This window comes from Cyprinodon variegatus, unplaced genomic scaffold, assembly GCF_000732505.1.
Source record: "Cyprinodon variegatus isolate N-32 unplaced genomic scaffold, C_variegatus-1.0 Scaffold417, whole genome shotgun sequence".
In the NCBI taxonomy this organism is placed as follows: domain Eukaryota; kingdom Metazoa; phylum Chordata; class Actinopteri; order Cyprinodontiformes; family Cyprinodontidae; genus Cyprinodon; species Cyprinodon variegatus.
The window spans coordinates 171,118-177,511 of record NW_015150870.1 but is presented as its reverse complement, the minus strand read 5'-3'; positions in this window follow the sequence as shown (position 1 = coordinate 177,511).

Below are 6,394 nucleotides of genomic sequence, written 5' to 3'. Positions count from 1 at the left end.
CAGGTCGCTCCGTCCCCCGCTGGCTCCCTGCCCCCCTCCGCCGGTACGAGCGCCCGGTCTGTTTCGACTACATGCTGCACTGTAGTCGAGCAAAATCCCGCATGATTTTGAAATTTCCCCCCAGACATTTTTTTTTAGGTATGAAAAGTAGGACATGTCCGGGAAAAACAGGATGTCTTGTCACCCTACTATATCAACAATTTGATGTTTCAGTGAGTGAGTGCTTGTTGCTATGATGCGTCTTTGCTCATCAGCTTCGCTCGTTGTAAACCAACCAATCAGAGCACACCTCATCTAAATATTCATGAGCATACAATGAAAGGAAGAAAACCTGTATTTTCAGTCTGGGGCTTTTAACCGGGCTTCATTAGGGCTCATAGAACAGCAAACATGTCATCACCAAATACCCTATAGAATCATTCTATGACCCTTTAATAAAAACTAAATTGTTATTCTTCATCTTTGATTTGTGTTTTTTCACCCTACTAGGACAATCAGCAGATAATCCAAAATATTATATAACCCCAATTTTCACTGTAAGTGACAGAGGGGGGGATGGGAGTCATTCATTTATAACATTAGCTCTGAGATTAACTTCAACCTGTTGACTTAAAAGACTTGATATTTGACCCAAAATTTAAAGTTTAAAACAACTGTGTGAAAAAAGCATTAACAATTTATTCATTTTATTCATCCTTTATTAATAATTTTAAACATATCTCTGTCTTTCCACCATATGGATGGATTTATGTGTAAGCTGCAGCACAGAAGCCAGATTTTTCAAAATTAACCAGATTTTTTTTTTATATAAATGCAGATGTCCGCTAAAGAGTTATTTCTTTATACATAAAATACAAAATAAAAGAGACTGGGAATGTCTGCCAACTGATTTCATATTATTGTGCTGAACTTAACATTTGTTTAAATGTGCATCTGTCTGCTAACGGCCTGTACTGTTTAAAGATGACTAGAACTGGCAGGTTTTTCACAATAAAATAACTCTTGCAGCTGATCTGTAAAAAAGCTGCTACCCCTGCGACCCGGATAGGCGGAAGAGGATGGATGGATGGATGGATGGATGGATGGATGGATGGATGGATGGATGGATGGATGGATGGATGGATGGATGGATGGAAGTGAACTCTCACAAACAACTACAGGTGCTTGGCTCCAGGTACTTAGAGATTCACTTCCTTACAGAAAGCCCATATTCTTATCTTCAGCTACCACAGTATACATTTTAGATTAAATAATACCACTTACCGTACACTTCAGCAATAGTATCAAGGAGCTAATTTATCTTATCTCTTATACTATATCCGTGGGTTGTGCTGTTCTTTTTACATCTCTTTGCAGGTGATGAAGCAGAATGAAGACGTTTTATCATTATCTCCCCTTTTATTTCCTCTTTGTTTCATCTATTCTTCTTTTTTTCCTTTCCTGTTCTATTTAGATTGCAGTCTCCATATAATCTGTGAAACTCCCTGCATAATTATAATAAAGCTATGTATATGCATAAATCAAGCGGAACACTATGGCGATAGCCGTACTGCTCCACTTGTTAAAGTGTTATATATTGGCATCAAGACAATTATTTGTTTTGCCACATCTCCAGACAGGACACGGAGGAAATAAAAAATAAATGAAAATGTTTTGTGAGTTGTACTGAACAAAATGTCTTGTTTGTATGCACTCTGTGTACAAAATGACAATAAAGTCTGTCTAAGTCTAAGTCTAAGTCTAAGTGATCCCATCGCTGGATGCTCCAATATGTCATAAATCAGTTTATTTTCACAAATTAACTTTTATTCTTTGTCTCCATCGCTGATATGAGGACATTTTATCGTCCATAAAACTAAACTGCAACCTTGGGTTTTTAGAAACATACACAGATATCCCTAATTTAAATATTTAAAATCTTTTCCAAATCCTATCATTATTAATCCTACATGAAAACTGAAAGCCAATACATTTTCAATATTCATTACAATGTTTTTTAAAGACAGTCAGGTTCACAGTTCTGGATCATGAGCATCTTTCCAGACACCATGTGCTACACGCAGGTTTTAGCCCGTTTAATTTGAATTTGAATTAAACTGAACAAAAACAATGTTGTAATTATTCACGCAAAATGACAGTATGACAAAAATAAGCTAAATGAAAAAAAAAAGAAATGCATTCACACTTTAAATACTTATTTATTCCAATAAATGTAGAAGATTATATGTCCTGTGCAGCTTCAGCATCACCCATACAGTTTCTGACTGAGGGAATAAAATATTACTAGTCTCTCATAGTTTAACAAACAGCAAAAGAGAATGACAGAAAGATAAAAATAACTTTTAATTTGAGATTTGAAGCTACATTAATAACATATTCCTGAAGTTTGTTAGTTTTATCTCATTGGCTAATGTTTAGCTACACTTATTACATTATTTAATTACATGCTAATATATTAAAAAAGAGGCCATTTATTTAAAATCATTATTTAATTCAACTTTGTTAAAAAAAAGACTTGAAATTCTAAATTTTAAACTTGACTGTAGAGTTAACTCTGCTCTCTTTAGACCAGACTCAGGACCTGAGGACAAAGACCTCTGGTAAGTTTGGGGAGATGTGGTCTATTGGTTAGGGCATAGAGCTATGAATCCTGAGGTTGTGAGTTTGAAATCCGCTCCCACTGACTGCCACTCTGGGTCCCTGAGATTAAATAATACTAATAATAATCTGGGTCCCTGAGCAAGACCCTTAACCCCACACTGCTCCCCGGGCGCCACACAATGGCAGCCCACTGCTCCCCAAGGGGAGGGGTTAAAATGCAGAGATACATATCATTGTTCTGCACTTCTGACAATTTAATGACAATAAAAAGCTGGAAAAAAAAGTGATTAGATCCCATCCATGGGTGGTTGTAGAAGGGGGCCGACAGGGGCCAGCACCCACATAGAACTGCTCCTGTAGATATAATATATTATAATGTCTAATATTGATATGTGCTGGCACAGAAACCATAACTGATTGGTCCTTTCCATCCGTTTAATCTGTTAAAGTTTTTGTTCAACAATAATTTACAACTGATAAACTTTTAGCTTCAACTCAATCTAACTTTATTGATAAAGGCCTTTAAAACAACTACAGCTCCCACAAAGTGCTGCACATGACAAGTAAAATTAAAATTATATAATAACAACGTAGAAGTTTAAAGGAATAAAACAAATAGGATAAAGTAAATGTATTTAAACAAATAAAACATATAAAAAAAACATCAAACAAACCAAAGCCTTCAGTCATACTGAGAAACAATATTTTTTCATTAGGTTCTGACTTCATGAAGGGCCTCAATTCAGAGCTGTTCCAATCTGCTGGGTATAAAGTGAAATATTTTAACCCATTTGTTCTAAAACGTACTAAAATTGATGGTACCTTTTATGGGAGACCACTGACCACTAGCTTACTTACCGTATTCCTTGGGTTGGCTCCATCTTAACCATTGAATCGAATGATTTGGACCAAGATTCCTCCATCCTGATGAGTTCTGACATTAAAATGTTGCTCCTGATGTTTGCATCCTCCTCATCCATCACGCCGATGAAAACTCGGTGTGCACGTGCTGCTGCCTACGGAAGAGGATTAGGGCCAATGAAAAAATACAAAAAAAAGTTAACTGATTTTTAAATCAATTAGACTTCTGACTTTAATCTCAGAATTCTGAATTTAATCTCAGAATTCTGACTTTAATCTCAGACTTCTGACTTTAATCTCAGAATTCTGACTTTAATCTCAGACTTCTGACTTTAATCTCAGAATTCTGACTTTAATCTCAGACTTCTGACTTTAATCTCAGAATTCTGACTTTTTTCTCAGAATTCTGACTTTTTTCTCCGAATTCTGACTTTAATCTCAGAATTCCAAACTTATTCTCAGACTTCTGACTTTAATCTCAGAATTCCGACTTTATTCTCAGACTTCTGACTTTAATCTCAGAATTCCGACTTTTTTCTCATGCTTCTGACTTCAATCTCAGAATTTTGGATCTTAATGTAGATGGCTACTCAGAAGGAAGAGATGTGGGAGCACTCAACTCCACTTACAAATATGTGAGTTTTTTGGGAGGGTCAGTAACACATTGGTGTAAAATGATGGAATTAGGTGCCTTTTTACGTGCCTGAGGGGTCCCCGGTGATGCTATTTCATTAATGGAAGAGCAGAAGGTTATTAAAACAAGAGAGTTAGAAGAGAGCAGAAGAATTTTTCTCACATTATACTGAAATAAAATAAAAAAATTAGTTTTCTTTTTCTTTTTTTGTTTTCAGTGGCCCTAATCCTCCTCCATAGCTGCCCATGTCCATGTACAGACAGCTATTTGTGCCACTGGAACCGCTTCAACAAAGTGAGCATCCAAGCATCTGCCCCCTCATGTTGGGAGATAATCAGCATATTTTTACTATCTGCAGCTCATTATAGCCGGTACACACTGATTACAGGCTGGATTTATGGAGCTGCGAGGCCGCACTCCCACCTCTGGGTTGGCCAGAACTCTGCTGGAGCGGGATGGAAGTCCTGGCAGAAGCAGACGGCGAGGAGGACGACCAGAGAGTATGGGAAGACAAATAAAAATAGAAGGACAGTGGAGGGCAAACAAAAACATTAAAGCGACTGAGGAAACCTATGGTGAGGTTTTCTTTAAGAGCTTAGTTTGCTTTTCTCTTTCTAAAAGGATTTTATTTGAGTTTCCTGAGGAAAAGATTAGAAACACATAAATCATCTTGTTACCACCAAAGAAGAAGAGTCAGATTTCCAACATAGATAGTGAGATGATGCTGAGGTCAGCGCTGTGAGTCAGAACTACAGCAAATACTGAAAACCTGCTGATTCCCAACAGCCCCATAAACAGCTGGACCAGAACCGACCAGAACCTCTGGTTCTACAGGAGTTCAAGCCAACAGCAGAGAAAGGTTAGAAATGGCTTATTTTCATAAATGTTGGGAATGATGCGTCCTCATGAGGAAAAATGGCCACCATCACAGTACTGGAGGGTCCATGATCAGTTTCCCATCAATGGACCCAGTACCCATCCCCAGGTCAGGCAGGCTGAGCCAGTCTGCTGTGACCCGCTTCAAATCAGAAACATTTCAACCAGAAAAGCTGAGTATGAATAAAATGCTGCGACACATTTAAACACCAGAGAGGAAATCTGGACATTTTCTTATCAAAAGCACAGATTCTGGTTCTGAGCAGGCACGGAGTGAGATGGGGGGCCAGGGGTGGCCATGGCCACCCTCAGCCAATCATAGGGCACCCCTACTATCTTTTCCCTTTATTACAGGCAGTGGCAGCAGTAATACTCTCAAGTGGAAAGTTCTAACTTATCTAAAATGTTAAATGTTTCATGTTAACAGTTACTTGACAATGTAAACACTGTGGTTAATTATGCACATCAATACACCAACATTAAAGAGGATAAGTTCATAATTCATGCTCTTTTCAGAACTAGATTTTGTGTTATCTTTCGTAAAGAGAAAATTATGTCTCTGCAAGTCACCTATGAGTCTTTAGTGAAATCAGGGATAAATAAATACTTTAATAAAATCTTGTTAAATAATCCATATAATGTAGATAATAGTACATGTAAATATACATTTTATGCAGACTGATTATTGATAAAAGTAGGTAAGCAATGAGTAACTTGAAAGGATTTTGTCCACTACACCTTTAATTTAGAAAGCATTGATGTTTAAATATCTGCGTCTATTTGTTAGCAAAGGTTGTAGGAAAGTATAATTAGTCTTTATTTAGGAAATATGGATGTTTTGTGGTTGTTCCTGTTGGAACAGTGTAGATTGACCCTGAGGTTCTGGTTATCCACCTTCGGCCCCACCTCAGTGTACTGGTTACTGGCTGGCCACCCTAGTAAAAGTTTTCTAGCTACACCTCTGGTTCTGAGGCCTCCTTATGTGTATTAGGACTGTTTAAATGGGATGGACCTATAAGGTTTCATTGATTATTTAACTGGATCTATAAACATACTTTAACTAGGCCACTTCACTCCACTATAACCAGGGGCAGATTTACCATTAGGCAGAACTAGGGAGTTGCCTAGGGCCCCAAGTTCCTGGAGGCCCCATAAAACTAATTTACATGCATGATTAATGCAGCTATTACTTATTTGTACACATTATTTTTAATACAAAACCTTTTGTTAAAATGCTATTATTTCTATCATTTAATTCAAATGAAAAATGGAGAACAAATAAGCAGATAATGACCTGTCTATAGTGAAAAGGACTTTATTTACTTTTGAGGGATGAAAACTCAGCTCAGCACATTGCCAATATAAAAATAAAAAGGGACAAAACGAAACAAAGAGGAAAACAAGAAGAAAGACAAGAAGAGA